At 44.2% G+C, this 22,847-nt stretch overlaps 1 pseudogene; it reads right to left on the bottom strand.

Moving 5' to 3' along the window:
* Window positions 1-5,224: 5,224 nt before the first annotated feature.
* On the bottom strand, window positions 5,225-22,640 carry LOC130124437 (solute carrier family 22 member 4-like; annotated as a pseudogene).
* Window positions 22,641-22,847: the final 207 nt, after the last annotated feature.

Consider the following 22,847-nt stretch of genomic DNA (forward strand, 5'->3'; position numbering starts at 1 on the left):
AACACACAATGATACATAACAATGAATAAAGAGATAAAGAAAAGAACCATACGTAACACAAATAAATAGGATAATCAACCTTTGACCAATCAGTACGTTTCAAGTTATCCGCATAGTCAAGTATTCACTATGAAGAGCTGTCAATGTAACAGCATTGTGCGCATGTGTAGTCTGTCCTCCTGTCAGGTCTACATGGTGATGGTGGTCGTGTGGCTCAGGCCCTAGGCTGTTCCGGTTATATCTGGACAGTGCTTGGCATCCTCCTCATCATATTCTTCATATATTTTATAATCCCATTCTAATTCTGTTATCCTCTTTCAATGTTGTATTCTGTAAACTGTGTTTTATTCTGTACACACATCTATTAGACGTCTGTCCACATTGGGAGAGAGATCCCTCCCCTGTTGCTCTCCCTGAGGTTCCTCCCTGTTAGAGGTTTTTTTTTTGGGGGGGGGTAGTTGTTCCTTATCCGATGTGAGGGTCTAAGGACAGGATGTTGTGTTGCTGTAAAGCCCACTGAGGTAAATTTGTAATTTGTGATATTGGGCTATACAACTAAAATGGACTTAACAGCAGCATGCACCATAAAACAGTCAAAAGGCAATATTTGGAAAAATACTCATACTGAGCTAAATATATATAAAAATTGAATTACTGCATCAATTAAAGACAGCCGCCTAAAAATATCCTTTACATCACGTAAAGGGTAACCGCAAGCTTCCCTTCATTTCACAACATAAGCATTTCTCCCAACAAAATGAAAAGAGCCAAGGTAATTCCTATTTATAAAAACAGGGATAAACATTTATTTTCCAACTATGGACCGGTTTCTCTGCTTCCTCAGTTCTCCAAGAGATAGAAAAATTGTTAAAAACCTTGAGATTCCTCGATAAATGCAGCTTACTAAGTGATCACCTCTCACCTGTATGGATTTCTGTCCAACAGGTCCACTTCACTGGCAGTAACGGAACTAACTAGTGGAGGAAATAGCAATAACAACAGACAACAAAGATTATACAAGGGGGCGTCCGGGTAGTGTAGCAGGCTATTCCGTTGCCTACCGGTCGCTGCACTAGCGCCTCCTCTGGTTGGTCGGGGAGCCTGTTCAGGGAGGAGGGGGGGGGGGAAATAGCGTGATCCTCCCACGCGCTACGCCCCCCTGGCGAAACTCCTCAGTGTCAGGTGAAAAGAAGCGGCTGGCGACTCCACATATATCGGAGGAGGCGTGTGGTAGTCTGCAGCCCTCCCCGGATCGGCAGAGGGGGTGGAGCAGCAACATACGCCTGGTTGAGGCGTCATCTTGAGAATAGGCATCATCTGAGTCTGAACTCAGAACGGTCACCAGAGGGGGGCGCCTCAAAGCTCTGTACTGTGTTCTTGTGTAAGAGGTGGGGTTGTTGTGACGCGTCTAGTGTGTTGGTGTAGTGTTGTGTGTCTGTCACGTCTCACCCTCAACCTCCACCCCTGGCGAGCAGAAACGCGAACAGGAGAGCCGAGCGTGTAAGTCTCTCCCTGCCAGTACATACTAGCCTCTCCAATAGCAAGCCATGTGTAGCGCCTCCTCGTGGCGACACACGGTAACTGGGTACGCCTTGGACCCTGGCTGAACTACAAGGGACTCGGAGCAGGTCTGGCCCCTAGACGTGCGCTACGCAGGCCCACTTGTGTGTGGATATTCCCTGATGCCCACGAACCAGCCCCCAGCTATGGGTTAAGTAGTGCCACTGCCCCTAGTGGAGACCCCGGGAGAGGACTAGGCTACAGGAGTAAACCCCTACACAACATCAACGTCTACAGTGCTGTTGTTTTTTCTTGCCCTTTTGTGTATCTGTTTAAGTCGCCCCCCTCCCCATCCACCCCTGTATGTCTGTGTTATGTCTGTCTGTTGTCTAGTTTCACCCCGTTTATTGTAAAGCGACTTTGAGTTAGAAAAGCGCTATATAAGTTTGATTTATTATTATTATTATTACTATTATTATTATCAATTAGTATTATTACTGGGACCCATGCTACACAAATGACACCTATAATGCGTCCGAATTATTAAAGTTTGTATTATTTGCAGATGATACCAATATGTTTTGCTCTGGGGAAATCATGAAACAACTTTTGGAAATATTCAAGAGAAATGAAAACTTTAAAGAAATGGGTTGACATTAATAAATTACCAATGAATTTCAATAAAGCTAAATCCATTGTGTTTGGTAACTGTAAAATCAGTTCCACTATCAAAACAAAGACCAATGATGTTGAAATTGAAAGAGTTTATGAAAACAAATTCTTGGGAGTGACAACAGATCACCAAGTCTGTTGGAAACTGCAAATAAATCGTGTTAAATCAAAAATGTCTAAATCCATTTGATTATTATATAAAACGAAATATATCTTGAACCAGAACTCACTAAATATACTGTATTGTTTGTTCTCTTATAGTTCCATACATTACTTACTGTGTGGAGGTATAGGGGGAAACACAAATAAAACCAACACAAATCCAATTTCCATACTACAGAAGAGAGCTATAAGAATTAGACACCAGATGGATTATTATGAACCAACCAACGCACTACTTATTAACTCTCGTGCTTCAAAATTCAGTGATATTTTTGAATTTAAAATTGCACAAATAATATACAAAGTAAATAAGACATAATACATATGCATGAACCAGAGCAGAGTGGTGAGGACGCAAGGAGTAGGGGTGACGAAGGTGGAGGAGTTTAAATACTTGGGGTGAACTGTTTAAAGTGACGGGGAGTGCAGAAGAGAGGGGAAGAGAGTGCAGGCGGGATGGAGAAGAGTGTCAGGAGTGATTTGTGAGAGGAGGGTACCAGCAAGAGTTAAAGGGAAGGTTTACAAGATGGTAGTGAGACCAGCTATGTTGTATGGTTTGGAGACGGTGGCACTGATGAAAAGAAGGGAGGCGGAGCTGGAGGTGGCAGAGTTGAAGATTTTCATTGGGAGTGACGAAGAAGGACAGGATTAGGAACGAGTACATTAGAGGGACAGCTCAGGTTGGACGGTTTGGAGACAAAGCAAGAGAGGCAAGATTGAGATGGTTTGGACATGTGTGGAGGAGAGATACTGGGTATAGCGGGAGAAGGATGCTGAACATGGAGCTGCCAGGGAAGAAGAGAAGAGGAAGGCCAAAGAGGAGATTTATGGATGTGGTGAGAGAGGACATGCAGGTGGCTGGCGTGACAGAAGAGGATGCAGAAGACGGGAAGAAATGGAGACGAATGATCCACTGTGGGGGCCCCTAACGGGAGCAGCCGAAAGTAGTAGTAGTAGTAGTGGTGGTAGTAGTAGTAGTAGTAGTGGTGGTGGTGGTGGTGGTAGTAGTAGTGGTGGTAGTAGTAGTAGTAGTGGTGGTGGTGGTGGTAGTAGTAGTAGTGGTGGTGGTGGTAGTAGTGGTGGTGGTGGTGGTGGTAGTAGTGGTAGTAGTAGTAGTGGTGGTGGTGGTGGTAGTAGTGGTGGTGGTGGTAGTAGTAGTGGTGGTGGTAGTAATGGTGGTGGTGGTGGTGGTAGTAGTAGTGGTGGTAGTAGTAGTAGTAGTAGTGGTGGTGGTGGTGGTAGTAGTAGTAGTAGTAGTGGTGGTGGTGGTGGTGGTGGTAGTGGTGGTAGTAGTAGTAGTAGTAGTAGTGGTGGTGGTGGTGGTAGTAGTAGTGGTGGTGGTAGTAGTGGTGGTGGTGGTGGTGGTAGTAGTAATAGCGGTGGTGGTAGTGGTGGTAGTAGTAGTAGTAGTAGTAGTAGTGGTAGTAGTAGTGGTGGTGGTGGTGGTAGTAATGGTGGTGGTGGTAGTAGTGGTGGTGGTAGTAGTGGTGGTGGTGGTGGTAGTAGTAATGCACAAAGTAAAAAAGAATGTGCTTCCTGACTGTCAACAAAGCATGTTTCAAACCAGAGTCAGTACGGACTTAGAAGAATATGCATGTTTAAAAGGACAAATATAAAGAATAGCTTTATAACTGTTAAAGGGGCTAATTAATGGAATAACTGTGACAGGGAATTAAAAATGCGTAGTGCACTTCGTGAATTTTAAAAAAAATGCTCAGAAATAACATTATAAACAAATATAAATGGAGGTATAAACACAATGGAGTGACACGATGATTGAAATATAGCATAACACATGACATATGAAATTTTGTATTTTCAGACTTGCTTGGGATTGTGTTTCGCATGAGGTAAAAAGGGTAGGCGTAACGACCTAAAGTTTCAGCCTTCACCTTTTCAGTCAATGTTTCTTTCTTCGTTTGATATGATTTATTATGACATTTCTATTTACATGTGCATTCTTTTGTAACACTGTCAAAATAAGGGCTGAAAAAAAAAAATATGAGGCGAATTGGACCTCGTCTCGTTTTTGCCGCACTGTATTTTTGCACTACGTCCTATCCACCTGTAGGGGGCAGGGTTCAAGTATTTTTCAAGTCGTGATTGTGGCCAGATAATGGATGGGTGGATGGATGGATGGACGGATGGATGGCTGGATTGTGGCCACATTTATTTAAGAGCGACAGAATGGAGGGAAACGTCAGAGCTGCTTCAGACTGCAACCCCACAACCAAACAAGATGAAAATATTTCTCCAGTCTTTTCTTTTGTTTGTTTGTTTGCTTTCTTACTTTTAGTCAATGCAGGCTATGCTGTTACACCACACGTGAAGGTGATCTTAGTTCATCACCAAAACTGCCAATTTCTTTCCATTCTTGCCTTGTCTTGGAGTGGGCTGCAGCTTTCCTCCTCACTGGCTAAAAGCTTTAAGGGGAAAAGAGAACGTAATTAAAGAAGAGGGGCTAAAATGGCCAAAGAAATAACAGAATATAAAATATTACACAAAAATACCCACAAACAGAGACACAGAGAGAGAGGGGGGGGGGCGAGCTGGAAGTTTTCCTTGAGGATTGTGCCTGTATAAATACTGCACACTATGCAGTCATGTTTTAAAGTATTTTCCCCCCCTTTGTGTTTTTATTGCTTAAATATTACCACATGTTGAAAGATAACCCCAGCTAAAATCCACAAAACTCAGTCATGACCTCGAACCTGCTCATGGGAAGCACCAGACACACTTCATAATTTCCTTCTGAGTGGAGATGGTCCTACAGGGTGACAGTCACAGGGGATCGCTGTTACCTGCCGCCCTCACGGCTAACTGAAACCCATTTGTGACTTTTCTTCTTCCTCTTCTTTTAATAAATGAGAAAGCGGCAGGAAGTCATGTCCTATCCGAAATGAACACACGTTCTGATGGTTTTGGCTTGGCTGACGTTGTCATGGAGTTTGCAGTCCTTGGTGTCAGGCTGCAAAATACCAAGAACAGCAGCCAGGATGCGGATTAGGCCAAATTCAATGTAAGAGAGGAGCCTGCTCTGAGCTTCTGAGGACAACAAGCAGAATAAGAAGTGAACTAAAATCAAAAATTGTAAATACAATACAATGCAACACAATGCAACACAATAAAATACAATGCAATAATGCAACACAACACAATACGATACAATACAATACCATCCATCCAGCCCCTACCCGAACCGCTTATCCTGCTCTCAGGGTCGCGGGGATGCTGGAGCCTATCCCAGCAGTCATTGGGCAGCAGTTGGGGCGACACCCTGGATAGGCCACCAGGCCATCACACAGGGCCGACACACACACACACACCCACACACACACACACACACACACACACATTCATACCTAGGGACAACTTAGTAATGCCGATTCACCTGACCTACATGTCTTTGGACTGTGGGAGGAAACCGGAGCACCCAGAGGAAACCCACACAGACACGGGGAGAACATGCAAACTCCACACAGAGGACGACCCGAGATGACCCCCAAGGTTGGACTACCCCGGGGCTCAAACCCAGGACCTTTTTGCTGTGAAGCGACCGCGCTAACCACCGTGCCGCCTACAATACAATACCACACAATACAACTGTATTAATCCCACTACGGGCAATTTGTTTGGTGCAGTTTGTTGTGCACAAAACACAGTAACATGCAAACAAACAACACAAACAATAAATGATAACACTCCAGGGAGCTAAATGTGGAATAAAATCTATAAAATCTATAATTAATAATATTGACCAGCTCGATACACTTGGTAAACACAATAAAACGATCAGATTTAAAAAAAAACAACCCCAAAAACGGTACAGAGTATTCAGTAGTGGAACTGCAGAGGGAAGGAGTGACTTAGAATAATAGTTAGTTTTACAAGTAGCTAAAATGTAATGACGCCCTGATGGCGACAGAGACATTACATTTGCAAGCACAAGTGCAGAAGAAGACAATACTTGCTGCTTTCTGGAGGATTTGTTGGTTGCCAAAAGAATTCAGATCTCCTTGAACAGATTTGAACATTGCTGTTCAGGCTGTTTCTGTCTTTTCCCACGAGGCGGTGAAACCAGCAGGTAAAAGAAAAACTCAGGAGACCCTCAATAAAAGATGGATAAAAGTGACAGAGGACGACGGGACTGAAAGAAAATGAATTTAGCTGGCGGAGAATGTGAATCATCTGTTGGCCCCGCTTCACAATAGCCTCAATGTTTATATCAAATTTAAAATGATCATCGATAATAGTACCCAAATATGTGTATGATGTCACCATTTCCACACTTTCATTATGAATGATGCACTCTCTGGCTGCATCTCCGTTACGGCTGAAATCAATAATCAGTTTCTTGGTATCAGAAACATCTAAATCCGAGAAGTTATCACACCAGGAAATAATATCGGTGAGAGCATTCCTGTGGACTGGTTCTGGACCACGGAGAAGAGTCGGCAACGCAGTGTCGTCACAACATTTGACCAAACAGCTGCCCTCCTGTCCAACTCAGTCTCCCTGACTGCTCCTGCATGCATCAGTATACATAATAAAAAGTGAGGGTGAAAGGGCGCACCCTTGTGGTGAGCCTGTGTTCATAGCCACAGAGTCTTAGACACCCTCTGCTCTTTGTCAGTTAAGAAGTCCACCATCCATAAAACAAGCTGGTGAGGAAAATTAAAATCACATAGCAACCAATCTATTAAAAGATGCAGCTGCAAAAGCCTGGTATGGGGTTGTGGCTTTTCCAAGTACTTGTATACTAGGTTATAAGTATAAAAAGGTTTGGCTCCTCTTCAGCGCTCCCTGCCTGGTAAGCAATTTGCAGTGGATCAAGTTTTCCACCCACAGTTAACAAAACAAGGTTTTTAACAATTTTCTCAAGGGTTTTCATTATTAATGATGTTAGCACAACTGGTCTAGGATGGGTGTACTCGGGACAGGTATCACAGTAGAGGATTTCCAGATAGCAGGGATTTGGTTACAGTCAAGTGACATGTGGAAGATATGGTGGAGAACACGGCTAAGCTGGTCAGCACAGTATCCCAGTGTGATCTGGACCAGGGGCCTTCCTGATGTTGACCCATTTTAAAAGACCTCTAACACATTCCTGATCAATGACAATATTGCAGTCAGAAGAGAATAAAGCGGTTAAAAACATTTGGGAGATCGGTATCTTTTATTTCCTCAATTTTACGAGGTTTCCCGTTACTGTCACTGTTTCTGTGAGTGATCGAGGATGTAGATTTAATTCCCCTCCAAGCTTTTCTTCCCTCATTCCTTACTTCTTTGGTAATTTCCATCTTTTCCTGGCTAGTCCCGCTATACAAAAATGCTTTTCTTCTTGTTTATGACATTTTTAAGTTCTTTAGTAACCCGTGGTTTGTTATTAAGGAAGACTGTAATGTTTTTACCGGGAATGTTGGAGTCCACACAGAAAAGGCTTATGTAGTGTGCCAGTTCACTGAAGTCGGAGCATGAGCTATAGAAGACATCCCGATCTGTGCAACCAAAGCAAGCTTGTACACTGGCAATGCGGTTTTCCATGCAGCATTTCAGCGTTTTTACTCTTTGCTCTCCTCATTTGCGGATCGGCAGAAGAAGTACACTAATGTGGTAGGATGCTCCAAAGGGAGGCCTCTGCAGGGATGTGAAAGTGCCAGGCGCTGAGCCTTCGCACAGCTCAATAGTGGAGAGCAAGCACAGATGATATGCTGTTCATATGTCCTGAGCGACTTGTGTTTTGGAGCATCGGGTGAAAGAGTCTGTTGGTCACCTCCGCGATCAGCTGAGTGGTTGGAGAGACGTTCGCCCACGGATGAATGTAAACAAGGGTGAAGAAGAAGAACTGGGGAAACTCCCTCGGCAGGCAGAAGGGGCGAAGTGAGCTGGACAGCAGCTAGATGTCAGGGACACAGATTTTCTCCCGGACCACGACAGTGTTACAGTACCTCATATCAGTGTAAAAGCATACACCACATTACATTACAGAGCTTTACGGTCATTTGTTAATATCACGTAAATGTTCCTTTTACTCAAGAGGAACACAAAAGGGAGCTTGCAAACAGTCTAACCAAGACTGTGTCAGAACATTTTAAAAAAGTCTTGATAACCGAGTAAGACGGGTCGAGCAGGATGAAGCAAATATGTGTCAATCTGAATTTTATGCCATTAACGGCAGGTAGGCCTGTATACAGCAGCACACAATTGCAGGAAAGACTCTTCTAAAGTCAGAAAGCAGGATGGGAGTGAAATTAAAAGTTTGACTTTTGACTGCAGTTTTGCAATATGCTTTGACAAGGACACGGTATTATCAAATCGCATAAGTAAATACGAGGAGATTGTCTCAAGTAAAGAGCATTTGCCAGTCGTGATGGGAGGGTGCAATCATTTCACATTAATTGTATTAGGTGTAGTTTTTATTGGTAGTTTGCCATGTTAAAACACTGGAATTCCTCTGGAATTTTTAGACTTTCATAGTTTGAGAGTTATTTATATGTGGTCTACCCAGCTGTCAGTACCCGAAAAGGGTAAACCATGGCGGCTCTGCACAGTCAACTCAGCAGCGGTTCTGGCAACCGGCAGCTCCGTTTGTCAACTCGGCAGCAGTTCTGGCAAAAAAGCAACAGGATTCCTCTGTGGCCGTCTCAGCTATGCTGTGCCACCAAACAACAGAAAATCTTGCCAAGGGACACTATAGAGCACCAAATAGTGTCCTCATCTAGGGTGCAGCCTCACATTTGAATATGGAGATAGTGAATCATATTGTATATACTATCTTTGTATTAACTTGTGTTTTACTCGTTTCGGGTGAAGGCGTGAGTGTGTATATATGTGGTGGATTTATAAATAAGTTATGATAGAGGTTATGGTATAGCTCAGTGATGCTCATGATGGGGTAAATTCTCTTTAAAGCATTTACCGATCTGGTACTGGGTAAATATCTTGCATAGGGAGACTTGAAAAGTTGCTTGTTTGAGCCTGGGCCCTTCATTTGGTGGAGGACCTGACTAACCACTGGGACTGTGCCATCTTGCACTATAATGAATAGCTCATTAGATCTATACAGCTGGTTGGTCGGTCAGGTTTTGACAATTACTTAGTCAATTAATTACGCTTCCTTTATTAATCCCCTTGGGGAAATTCAGTTACTGCAAATTAACCCATCCTAGCTGTAATCTGTGTAGCTTGGAGCAGTGGGCTGCCACCCTCATGCTGCGCCCAGGGACCAACTCCAGTTCCTCTTTCCATTGCCTTGGTCAGCAACACAGAGAGGAGGATTAACCCTATCATGCATGTCTTTTTGATGGTGGGGGAAACCGAAGCACCCAGAGAAAACCCACCGCAGGCACAGGGAGAATATGCAAACTCCACACAGATGACGACCTGGGATGGCCCCCAAGGTTGGACAACCCCGGGGTTCGAACCCAGGACCTTCTTGCTGTGAGGCGACAGCGCTAACCACTGGGCCACCGTTCCACCCAGTGAAAGTGCAGACAGACACCCGTGTCCCTAACCTGGAAACCAGAGAACCATGACATCTGCAGACAGATATCATGGTTCTAATAATAATGATGATTATTATTATTATATGGTAAAGAGATGATCCTGTTCAGTTTCAGTGTGGTGCCTTCCAAGTTCAAATCTCAGCGAAGTACACAGTAATCTTACCACAAAATATTTAAAACTCGCTCACAGCAAGAAGAAACAATAGCAAGATAGAAGCATATTCAAAACTTTAAAGGTGCAATTTTCTCAGTGTAGAGTTGTTGATTTCTGAAGTTTTGAATTTATGTCGTCCCAAAGTATTCAAGGTCATGTTTCTACACTCTCATGTTGATGCTCTTTCAAAACACTATACCATTGTTTTTTCCTGATATACTGTGGTGAGATTCCTTGAGTTTGACCAAAATCCAATCAGTGTTGTTCGAGATAGTGCATGTTGTGGCTACACAAACAAGGGAATGAGCATTACAACAAACGAATCCATAGTCAAAACAGACACAGATTCAAAATGTACTTGCCCATGTAGAGCACATAGGCAGAGAAGATGCTGCCTATGTGTGCAGCTATTGAGAGCACCCCCAAGCCCATGCTTCTGACCACAGCTGGCAGCAGAAAATAAATAGAGGAAACCATACGCTCCAGACACACCCAGCTCCCCTAACAGGACCAGTATCTGCATTATCCATCCATCTATCCATTATCCAATTTATCCTGCTCGGGATCGCAGGTACCTGCATATGACATACACATCTAGAGACACAGACAAGGCCATTTAAACAGAGCAACATCCAATTCAACATGATGCAGCCGGCCGGCGGCGGTCATGATTCATCTTACAGCATGTGTGTATTCAATGCTCAGTCGGCTTGACTATTCAGTTGATATTGTGTACTGAGCACATAATGATTTCCACCACAAATCCTGCTGAGAGTTGCTTTGACAAGTAAATCCCATCGGTCAATAGAGGCATGTTAGTCACAGAGGGTACCAACCTTCGGGAATAAGCTTAATGATTAGAAGTGTGACGCCACAGAAGATAAGCATGGCGGACAGGAAGGTGGGTTCGGCCGCTCGGTGAATGAGCAGCCAGGTGCCAATATGGGCCACCATCTCTGAAGCTGCAGAAATGAAGCAGTTGGGGGAGGTAGGCATCTCCATCCAGGTTAACAGTATTGAGAGAAAGACCATAGAAGATCATGGAGGTGATTAATCATATTTAGATTATTTGTGATATTTTGCTATACTGGATTATAAAATATAAAAAATTTGATTTAAAATACCATGAAACCAACAAGAACTTGGCATTTGCATTACAACTGTCTGTGTGTGTATTTGTGTGTGTACATTCATATGTGTGTGTGTGTATATACATATATGTGTGTCTCTGTGCACATGCATGTATGTGTGTTAAGTGTGTGCGGTGTCAGGAGTGTGGCCACCCACTGTGTAATCACATTTGCTTGTTCCAAATGTGAAAATTTGTTCTACATACAGTGGCGTGCAAAAGTATTCATGCCCACTTTCCACATTTTGTCACGTTTCGACCACAAACATAAATATATTTTATGGGAATTTTATGTGAAAGACCAACACAAAGCGGCACACAATTGTGAAGTACAAAGAAAATTATACATGATTGAAAAAAATGTTTTACAAATAAAAAACTGAAAAGTGCGGTGTGCAAAAGTATTCAACCCCCCTGAGTCAATACTTTGTGGAAGCGCCTTTTGCTGCAACTACAGCTGCAAGTCTTTTGGGGTATGTCTCTACCAGCTTTGCACATCTAGAGACTGAAATTTTGGCCCATTCTTCTTTGTGAAACAGCTCAAGCTCGGTCAGATTAGATGGAGAACGTTTGTGAACAGCAGTTTACAGATCTTGCCACAGATTCTCATTTGGATTTAGGTCTGGACTTGGACTGGGCCATTCTAACACATGAATATGTTTTGTTTTAAACCAGTCCATTTCAGCCCTGGCTTTATGTTTAGGGTCGTTGTCCTGCTGGAAGGTGAACCTCCGCCCCAGTCTCAAGTCTTTTGCAGACTCCAACAGGTTTTCTTCCAAGATCGCCCTGTATTTGGCTCCATCCATCTTCCCATCAGCTCTGACCATCTTCCCTGTCCCTGCTGAAGAGAAGCACCCCCAGAGCATGATGCTGCCACCACCATGTTTGACAGTGGGGATGATGGTGTGTTCAGAGTGATGTGCAGTGTTAGTTTTCCGCCACACATAGCGTTTTGCATTTAGGCCAAAAAGTTCAATTTTGGTCTCATCTGACCAGAGCACCTTCTTCCACATGTTTGCTGTGTCCCCCACATGGCTTCTGGCAAACTGCAAACGGGACTTCTTATGATTTTCTTTTAACAATGGCTTTCTTCTTGCCACTCTTCCATAAAGGCCAGATTTGTGCAGTGCACGACCAATAGTTGTCCTGTGGACAGAGTCCCCCACCTGAGCTGTGGATCTCTGCAGTTCGTCCAGAGTCACCATGGGCCTCTTGGCTGCATCTCTGATCAGTGCTCTCCTTGTTCGGCCTGTAAGTTTAGGTGGACAGCCGTGTCTTGGTAGGTTTGCAGTTGTGCCATACTCTTTCCATTTCCGGATGATGGATTGAACAGTGCTCCGTGAGATGTTCAAAGCTTGGGTAATCTTTTTATAGCCTAACCCTGCTTTAAACTTCTCCACAACTTTATCCCTGGCCTGTCTGGCGTGTTCCTTGGACTTCATGATGCTGTTTGCTCCCCAATATTCTCTTAACAAACCTCTGAGGCCGTCACAGAACAGCTGTATTTGCACTGAGATTAGATTACACACAGGTTGACTCTATTTAGTCATTAGGTCAACATTCGATCATTCAGCAATCATCAGGCAACTTCTGAAGGCAATTGGTTGCACTCAGAGAAAAGGGGGCTGAATACTTTTGCACACCGCACTTTTCAGTTTTTTATTTGTAAAATTTTTTTTTTAAATCATGTATAATTTTCTTTGTACTTCACAATTGTGTGCCACTTTGTGTTGGTCTTTCACATAAAATTCCAATAAAATATATTTATGTTTGTGGTCGTAACATGACAAAATGTAGAAAAGTTCAAGGGGTATGAATACTTTTGCAAGTCACTGTAGATATTTTTGGTTGAAAAAAAAAACCCCCAACATATTTTCATCTCAAGTACATTCATATTTGAAACTAAATGTGGTCAAAGTACATGAAAACTAATGAGTCTGACAGAATGAGGAGCCTGGTGAGGTTTCCATATTACCACAGGATGATGTTCAGGATGGTTCTGTGCCTCGCGTTAGATCAGGTCCAAATACGTCCGCTGCTCCTCTTCACCTTTATTTTGCTGATTCACACGCAAGAATGCAAACAACAGACACAGCACATCACGCCACCGTGGTGTAAGCTGTAGTCTCTTATATTGGCTGGACATTTTGCTTGGAGGTTGAGGCAGTACCAAGGGCTAATTCTGTTACACTAAGAAAGACATCACAGTTAGCATAATTGGCAGTCAACGTGTGAACACTGTGAGCTGCACGTAGTCGCCGGCCGCAAATATGACCTGAGGGCCGGGGACTCAGTTACTCTCAGCAGCATTTTCTATAATGAGTTCTGCCTCCTCCACCCGAACCCTCCGCAGAAGCTTATGAGGCGACTCGGGAACCACCCTGAGGAGAGAGACGGAATATGAGCATATTTAGAATAATAATAATCATTACATTTATATAGCGCCTTTCTAGACACCCAAAGTGCTTCACATTGAAGGGGGTAACTCACTTCAGCCACCACCAATGTGTAGCACCCACCTGGGTGATGCACGGCAGCCATTTTGCACCAGAACGCTCACCACAAATCCGCTTGAGGTGGAGAGGGAGGAATCATTGAGCCGATTACATGGGGGGGGATTAGGTGGCCAGATGGAGAGAGCCAGGTTGGGAATTTTGCCAGGACACCGAGGAACTCCCTACTCTTTGTGATAAGTGCCATGGGATCTTTAAAGACAACAGTGAGTCAGGACCTCAGTTTAACGTCTCATCTGAAGGACGCAATCTCCTACAGCACAGCCAGAATCAGAAACACTGTCGTTTCATTTCATGCAGTTTTTGCATGAAATGCATTGCAGTGTTTTTTTTTTATTAGGACCAGAGGGAAGACTGCCCCCTACTAGCCCAATAACACCACTTCCGGCCGCAAATCAAGTTTTCCCGGGAGGTCTCCCATCCAAGTACTAGCCAAACCCACACCTGCTTAGCTTCCGTCATGTGACAGAGCCAGGGTACATGTCGGTGTGGCTTCCAGCATTTAGCAGTATGGTGCACATACAGACCGAAAGACGGGCGGGCATAATGTGCATACAATAGGGCGGCGTAAGGATTACAAAATCATGGTGGCTGCTAGAGTCCAATAATTTGTCATATCTGGGAGGTAGCTGACCCATCACATAACATGATGTCAGAGATAAGAGATAATTAGCCGAGGCTGAATGGAGACAGTGCATTATAACATTACGCTCCGCTAAAACAGTTCCATTTGCATGTGTGCTCTGCATCCAATAGGAAGCATTATAACAGTGTCATAAGAGAATGTTTATGATGTTTCATGCTAAGAAAACGTCAACCTTGTTGTTAATTCTCACAATTTCGTTAGCACTATTATAAATAAAATAATGCTCAATAAATTAATATAATAGTATTATTTTATTGAACATTAGTGTAAAACTCATCTTGAGTTGTTCTGGGATACAACCCCAATGCAGATTTCCAGTATCCAGTTTTTACTCTTCCGATATTGTGTTCACACCCACGACAGACAACGACTGGTTGAATGAGGTTTCTCTCCCTCAAGGGGTTCTCTCTCGTTTATTTGCTGCTCAAATAAACGGGAGGACTAATTTGTACAACTCTGAAGTACACTTGACATGAAGCAAATGTATAAATCACATTTCTTTCCAGCCCCAGTATTGCCCTTCAACTAAAATATAAGCCTCAACACTATTAGCCACCTATTAGTCATGTATCAGCCGTTTATCAGACATTTATTCACTCGCCACCACAAAGGGATGAGGAGGATGCGAGGGATGGCACAAGCGATCAGCAACGTCCTCCAGCCTCTCACGAAGGAGGCGAATAGAGGTAGGAGGGCATAACAGACACCATAACATAAACAGTGGCCAAGTAGATTAAAGGTGACCCTGGAGGACTTTCTGAAGATCTCAAATCCTGAACTGGGATATAGTTCAAAATCAGAGAAGGCACTGATGGCAGATAAAGCATCACCCCAATTTACAACATTAAACCAGACTTAGAGGACTTCTTTTCAAAGGACAACGCAAAATAAAACATTCATCATCACCTATATTCGCTTAATCTAAGTCAGGGTGACAGGGGCTGGGGCGACACGGTGGCCCAGTGGTTAGCACTGTTACCTCACAGCAAGAAGGTCCTGGGTTTGAACCCCAGGCTGTCCCAGGTCCTTTCTGTGCAGGGTTTGCATGTTCTCCCTGTGTCTGTGTGGGTTTCCTACGGGTGCTCCGGTTTCCTCCCACCATCAAAAACACATGAATGTTAGGGTTAATACTCCTGCCTGTGCCCCTGAGCAAAGCAATGGAATGAAAAACTGGAGCTGGTCCCCGGGTGCTGCAGCTGCCCACTGCTCCTATACAGTAGGATGGGTTAAATGCAGAGAACACATTCATTGTAACCTGCACAATGACAAAATAAAGTGGCTTTCTTTCTCTTCTTCTCTTGTTTATCCCAGCAGGCACTGGGCAGAGAGACACTCTGGACAGATCACCAGTTCACTGCAGCCCCCCCCCCCCCACACACACACAGTCAGTCATTCACTCATCATTCAAAACTATAGGCAATTTAGGAACACCAGTTCACACCACATGCATGTCTTTGGACAGTGGGATGAAACCAGAGTAGCTGGAGGAAACCCATGCAAACACGTTAAGGACATGCGGACTCCACACAAATGAGTTGGAATTGAACCCGGGACCTTGTGGCTGTGAGGTGACTGTGAGGCGAAATGCTAAGCTAGCGTGCTGTCATTGTTCAATGTAACTTAAATAAAGTGTTCTGCCGTTAAAACGCTTATAGTTCTGTTAAACAGGGACTGAGACAGCACATGTCCTCTAATGTGCGTACAGAGAGTATTGTGTTGGAATAGTTTGCCAGTTCACCACTCATTCAGACACGAGTAGATTGACTATTTCCTTCCCAGAGACATGTTGGGGCTCTCTTCCTCCTTTTCTGTAGAGAGGCTAGATCGTTTCTTCTCAACTCACTCGGATTTCCCACATTGCTACAGCCAGTTTTCCAAGGATGGCAGGTTCTCGTTTCTTATGGTCCACTGACGCTGTTGCTGTTGTTGTCTTCATGAACGTACCGGAATGGCTGCTTTTGAACACGTTCGCATTTAAAGAGTTACCAGTCCTGGATGACATTTCAATTGATCTGTGAAAATATGATGAAATCCACATTGCCTGTGAAAAATCCAGTCGGTAATAAAGCTGCAACTGCATCTGGAATGAAGCTGGTAACACAGATGTACCCCTAAAATGTCTGTTTTTGGGGATCGCTGGTTCAAATCCCCATGTTACCTTTGACTTAGTCGGGTGCCCGTACAGACACAATTGGCCATGTCTGTGGGTGGGAAGCTGGATTTGGGTGTGTGCCCTGGTCGCTGCACTAGCGCCTCCTCTGGTCGGTCAGGGTGTCTGTTCAGGGGGGAAGGGAACTGGGGGGAATAGCGTGATCCTCCCACATGCTACGTCCCCCTGGGGAAACTCCTCACTGTCAGGTGAAAAGAAGCGGCTGGAGACTCCACATGTATCGGAGCAGGCATGTGGTAGTCTGCAGCCCTCCCCGGATTGGCAGAGGGGGCGGAGCAGCGACCGGGACGGCTCAGAAAAGTGGGGTAATTGGTTGGGTATAATTGGGGAGAAAGAGGAGGAAGAGGAAAATAATTTAAAAAATTAAAAAAAAAAAAAAAAACACTTTTGAAGCATTAATGTCACAAATGCTGTAGAGATGATGCTGTGCTTTTGTTAAGTCATTGCTGTCTTAGTCCTTGTTTATATATATATATATATATTTTTTTTTTTTTGTACTTGTTCATTTGAATTAATTTTCCTTAAAGAAAATCAATAAACTACATGTATCGGAGGAGGCATGTGGTAGTCTGCAGCCCTCCCCGGATTGGCAGAGGGGGTGGAGCAGTGGCTCGAACAAGTGGGGTAATTGGCCAGGTACAGTCGGGGAGAAAAAAGAAAGAAACTCAATAAAAACTTAAATTAAATTGCACTTTAGAAGGGAGGAGGTAAAGAAGGGAAAGAGAGGAAAGTTGTTGAGGATAACAGAGCGTAAATACACCTCATTTCTTACCTAGTACTAGTGCAGGAATAAAACTGGCTATCCGGCTGAGTCCTCTCAGACAGCTGAGGATACTGAACATGGCCCAAACTCACAGAGGCCGCCTGGATCCAGGTCATGATTGTCTGCATTGCCATGGTGGAAAAAAAAAAGCGGCTTTCTGTCAAACCTGCAGCATAATGCAGAGTGCGTTTATAAACATGATGTATTTACCTGTAGAAACTGCTCTGTAATTGTGGCACAGTCACCACCAGCCTTCACAGTATGAGCGCTGATGTCGATGGTGAGTGAGACTCTCTAATGGGGGGTTTAGATGAAAATCTTTATTAGGGAGATCAAGCACCTTGAGAATCCTTTCATAGTACATGGTGAGCAAACACAAAGCCTCCAGGGCGATGCTTCATGTGCTGTTTTCCCAGAGAAGGCAAGAAACTTCCACAGTGCCAGCACTTTCAGATCAACAGCATGTTTGAGCCTGCAGACGCCGTAAAAAAAAACAGAGCATGCCCCTCCATTAATGCCACGGCCAAGAAAGTTGACTTGTGTTTTCTTCCAGATTTTTTTTCTCTGACCGTGATAATTTTAGTGGTGTTTCCTTTTTACACCCCCCCCCCCTTTTCAGACATCTAAAATGTGGATTTAGTTGTCCGGTCGCCAATAGCCTGAAAGTGCTTAATGTTAAGCCCTGCCTGTAGCCTTTCAGAAACTGAAAGTTTTACAACCAAAGATTTATTATACAAGTTAAATATTTAACAGCAAGCTAGACACTTATTTCATTGATACAGATAAAACATTTAACCTAAATGTATAATTTGTCAGCAAATATTTATTTAGCAGGACAGATTTAAGATATGAGCCAAATATAAATTTTCTGTTCAAATGTTTAATTATGTGTCTTATATTTAGATATGTTATATATTTAGTTCAATGTTATATATCTATTTATGATCACCAATTTAATATTTAAACCAAATATTTAAAATTAGTGGGGTTTTTCCTTTGAATCCATGTGATGCTTGGCTTTTCAAACTTTGAAAAAATAATTTTCTTTAAAACTTTTTTTTCTCTCTTTTTCAAAAGCTCTAAGTGGTCTGGAACAAATAATTTAGCACAGCTTTTATGGTGCTACAAAATAAGTTTTATATAATGCTTTTTTTTCCAAAGTTGTAACAGCAAAATGTCATTACCATCACCGCAAAACTGATTTTAATGCAAAATGATATGACAAGCAACATTTTGCTTGTTTTTGCCACACCGACCCTTTCTGGATCAAGTTGCACATCCCTGGAGGCTATAAAAGCTGCTCACATTTACAGATGCTTTTTGGACGCATGTTGATGCACATATGGATAAGTTAATCGTTGTAAATCACATTTCAGTGGCCTTGCGCATACGAAATAGGTAGCAATTGTACAGAAAATGGCTTGTGTTGTATTGTTACAGGTGTCTGAAATTGAGATTTGACCAGAAATGTAAAGCGCTTTGAGTGGCTGTTGCAGCTAGAAAAGCGCTGTATAAAATGCAACTTGATTGCTTGATTGATTGATCGATTGATTCACAAATTTGTTTCATAACATTTTCTCTAAAAGCAAACATTCACTGTTTCACTGGAATGTAACAGCCATTAATATTTAACTACTTAATGACCACTGATTAGTATGGAGCAATGTTTTCAGTTTTATGATATTATTGTAGGTGAAAGTCTAAAAATTCAAAAAGGAATAAAAAAAAAAAACAAACATCTGCTATTACACTCCATTCCTGTAGGTGGCACCGAGTTCGAACTGCAGGGTCTCTGCAAACGGATACTATTAGAGGAAGCCGATCCGATCCTCCAGTACGGGCTCAGCTTTGGTAGGCGGGCACCATGGGCACTTAGAGTGTCCAAATGACAGCTCTTCACTGTTGCTAACTTATCGACTTTTTAGCTAGATTCTAACGAAACACAACTGACCCCTTGAGTGATCCTACGTATTTTAGAAAAACAGCCTAGCGACTTTCTGAGCCAACATTTGCTGCCTACCTTGGAGGAGAGTCGCCAAACACTGCTGTCAATGAAAGAGAGAGACAGACAGACAGACAGACAGACAGACAGTCTGCCAAACAGCAGCAAGACTAAAACATGAATAAACTGCACGTATCGTTAACTTGCTTTCTCTTCATCCATCCTTCATCCAAACCGCTTTATGCTGCTGTGGACAGGCCGTCACAGGGCCGAGACACACACACACACACACACACACACACACACACACACACACACACACACAACAACAACAACAACTTAGTTTTGTATCGCGACTTTCAAGGAACCCAATGACGCTTCACACTAGATAAGAAGAAACAACACACATTCACACCCAGGTACAACTTTACGTTAGCTAAGGATAGCGAACATTTGTTTTTATAATGCTAATGTAAATTACTAATAAGACACGGTAGCCCCTAGCTAACGGGTCTGACTCTTTAGCCGAGCGGTTAGTGACGTCGCCTTGTGGTGCAGTACACCCGTATCGAATCCCGCACCGGGCAAGAAAATAACCGGCTACACTAATTTCGGCCACGCTAGCTACCGAGCTAAAGTTGTTTTGAGTATTTAACATTCTGACTAACTTCAATCATAAATATAGAAAAAAAAATATATCATAACACTTTACAACAACGTCACACTATAAACAAAGCAAAAATACTGATAAGGACTGCTAGCTTGCTGCTAACGACAAGCACAACCCACATTCAGAGACTTGCCTTTTCAGTCCTTTGCGGCCATTTTAACCACGGCCATTTTAGCCATTTACCGAAATTTGCGCCGAACTGTTGCCCAGGTTAATGTTAACTTCCCAGCAAGCTAACTTGGTTAACTAACTGGCTAGCTAGCTTGTTAGCAACCGTGATCGGATCACCCAAGATGCACGTTAATGCCATATGTGAACAGGGCCTAAATGGCTTTAGCTAACGGTAAGTTGTACCGCCACATTGGGGCTCCACAACACGTTAGATAAGACATAAACTTAACAAACATGACCTCAGTTAACCTCAACGCGGCTGTAAAATTATGTCAAGTTGAACAATCAGCTATTTGTTATTGACAACACAGTAACGTTACTTACCAGACAATGTCAGCACTCCGGAGCAGTTTTACAAAACCCGAAGTTTTAAACTTGAATTGTTGTCTTAAAGCGGCATTAAGCAACACTTTTGCTATTGTAGCGAATTCGGGGGACAACGCAAAGTTGCCGCGGCCGGGAAGCGAACACGTATCGCCCGCACCGCAGGAGACATCGCTAACCGCTCGACCAAAGGCTCAAACTCGCGAGCCACCGGCCAGCGTGTCTTCTTATCCATGCACGTTACAATATTAACAGCGAATCAAATGACTCTTTGTAATGTGAGAGGATTGCTGGGATCGCACTGACAATCAACACCTGCACGCCATTTTAACGAGCACTTCAGCCAGCAGACCAGTTTAACTAAACGCTCTTTACTGCAAGACCTTCGCCTTCTACTGAGCTTTCCAAGTCTGTCACATGACCTCACTAACCAATCACATCTGTATGTTTGTATTAAGCTAGAACAGTAACCCCTTAAACCCAATCTATCTCCCCCTTAGATTTAAGACCATTCTTAACCAAAAATGAAACTCTAAAAGCCCCACCTGCTAACGGGTATTTTCTGTAGTCTTTTTCCATCAACTAATTACAAATCCAATCTCTAGGGGGCACTCTCGAGTCCCTCCGGATATCCGTATCTGAACCGCTGGTGTCGTTTGCAGACGGAGAAGTGAGAGCCTTGGTGGGCTCGGCGGAGCTTCTCGGGCTGGGGTTCTTCTGGTTCTGCTCTGGCACTTCCATGCCAGGAGGTCTCTCTGCACGTGTTAACGCTGGGCCGGGAGTGGCTGGGAGAAATGATGGCGGATCTCTGTCCTCGAGCGGTAAGTACCACGCCAGTCCTCTAATCTCTCCTGTTCTCGGCAGCATGTGGTCAATGCGGACCGAACGCCTCCTGCCATCTTCCGGCACCGGGTATGCAACTGGACCCAAGCAGTTTATGACAGTTGCTGCAGTCTTATTTCGTCGTCCTGCTGAAACTCTTGTCAGTATCAAACTTCCCTGAGCATGCAAGCTCAGAAACCGCCCGATCAAACAAGGGACTAAACGCGAAAGGACGTCGGAGTTGCATTTGGTACAGTTCGGCCACCGTAGCCGGGGCGTAACCTCTGGGAGGAGACTAGTACCAGGGAGAGGTGGGGAGCGGTTTAGCTCTGAGTTTCCATCCATCCATCCATTATCGATACCCGCTTATCCAATTCAGGGTCGCGGGGGGGGGGGGTGGAGCCTATCCCAGCGTGCATGTGTGCATGTGCGTGTGTGTGTGTGTGCACCCTGCGATAGACTGGTGCCCTGTCCAGGGGGGGGGGGGGGGGTTCCTGCCTTGCGCCCAGTGCATGCTGAGTTTCGGTTCTGTGGGCCTGCTGTCTGCCCTGAAGCGGTCAGAAATCACTACACGCAGCTTTAACTGTATGCAGCAAACAGCCAAGTCATCCCGTTGTCTGTATCCTCTGCACCCAAGACAGAGGAAGTTGGGCACACTCAAACATTATGAAACCAAATCTCACCCCCCCCCCAAAAAAGAAGGTAAAAACCGTTTCACTCTCAACATGGCAAGTTAGTATGACTCTTTTTTTGTACCTGTTACCTGTTTGAACCTGTTTATAAACATATAGGTTATGTGGGATCATTTGCATATTTTCAGAAAATCTCCACACAAGCGATGATATGCAAACGAGTGCGTCAGGCATATGCAAATTATGTGCGAATTAATGCATGACGTCAACTAGTTTGAGCTGAGCCCCTTTGTGTGTGTGTGTGTGGGGGGGGGTGTTGGCAGCAGTACTGCTCTTACCTGTCGGAGAGCTGGCCACTGACGAGAGATCCGATCTGGACTCCTACAAAGAATGCGGAAAGGGACTTTCCGCGCGCGCGCGCGCGCCAAGCCCCACTGCAGTGGAAAGAAGGAGCGATGAACCCGCTTACACTGCTGGACGTTATGTCGTGTGAAAGACGGAGCGCCTATTATGTTTCTCCGGTGGTGATCTCTGACACACAAGTAGAAGTGTATTTCCCCATGCTGAAGACCCCATCCATCTAGGCGTCCCCGTTTCCCCTCAGTTATTCGTCCATTTATATCGAGAACACGTATCAGGCCCGACCTGGCTACTCTGGTCGGGGACCGTCCCCAAATCAGCGGCCGTTTGTCTGGGGTTGATCGATAGCTTGCCGCAGCGGTGATCGGGGACATCCGCAAGAAAAGCCGCGATCATTCCCAAGCAGCTGTTTGGCATTTGCGGTTATACTAAGAAGTAAGAAGAGTAAGATCCGAGAGGCTCCAAATTCTCCCAGAAAGGAGGCGATCTCATCAAAGCCTCCCATTGATTGATTGGTTGATTGATTGATTGAGTGATTGTCACAGCTCTTACGCCTCACCAATTCCTCTTGGCGCCCGCGCGTAAATGCGCACTTCAAATCAGCGGAACTGGTCCAAAATCCCCTGAAGTGCTTCGAGGTCGCTACTTTGCCGCCCCTGATTAGCTCAGCCATGACGCGCGTAAAGCGTCGGCTGTCTCCAGCGAACAGCTG

This window comes from Lampris incognitus, chromosome 14 (assembly GCF_029633865.1).
Source record: "Lampris incognitus isolate fLamInc1 chromosome 14, fLamInc1.hap2, whole genome shotgun sequence".
In the NCBI taxonomy this organism is placed as follows: Eukaryota; Metazoa; Chordata; class Actinopteri; order Lampriformes; family Lampridae; genus Lampris; species Lampris incognitus.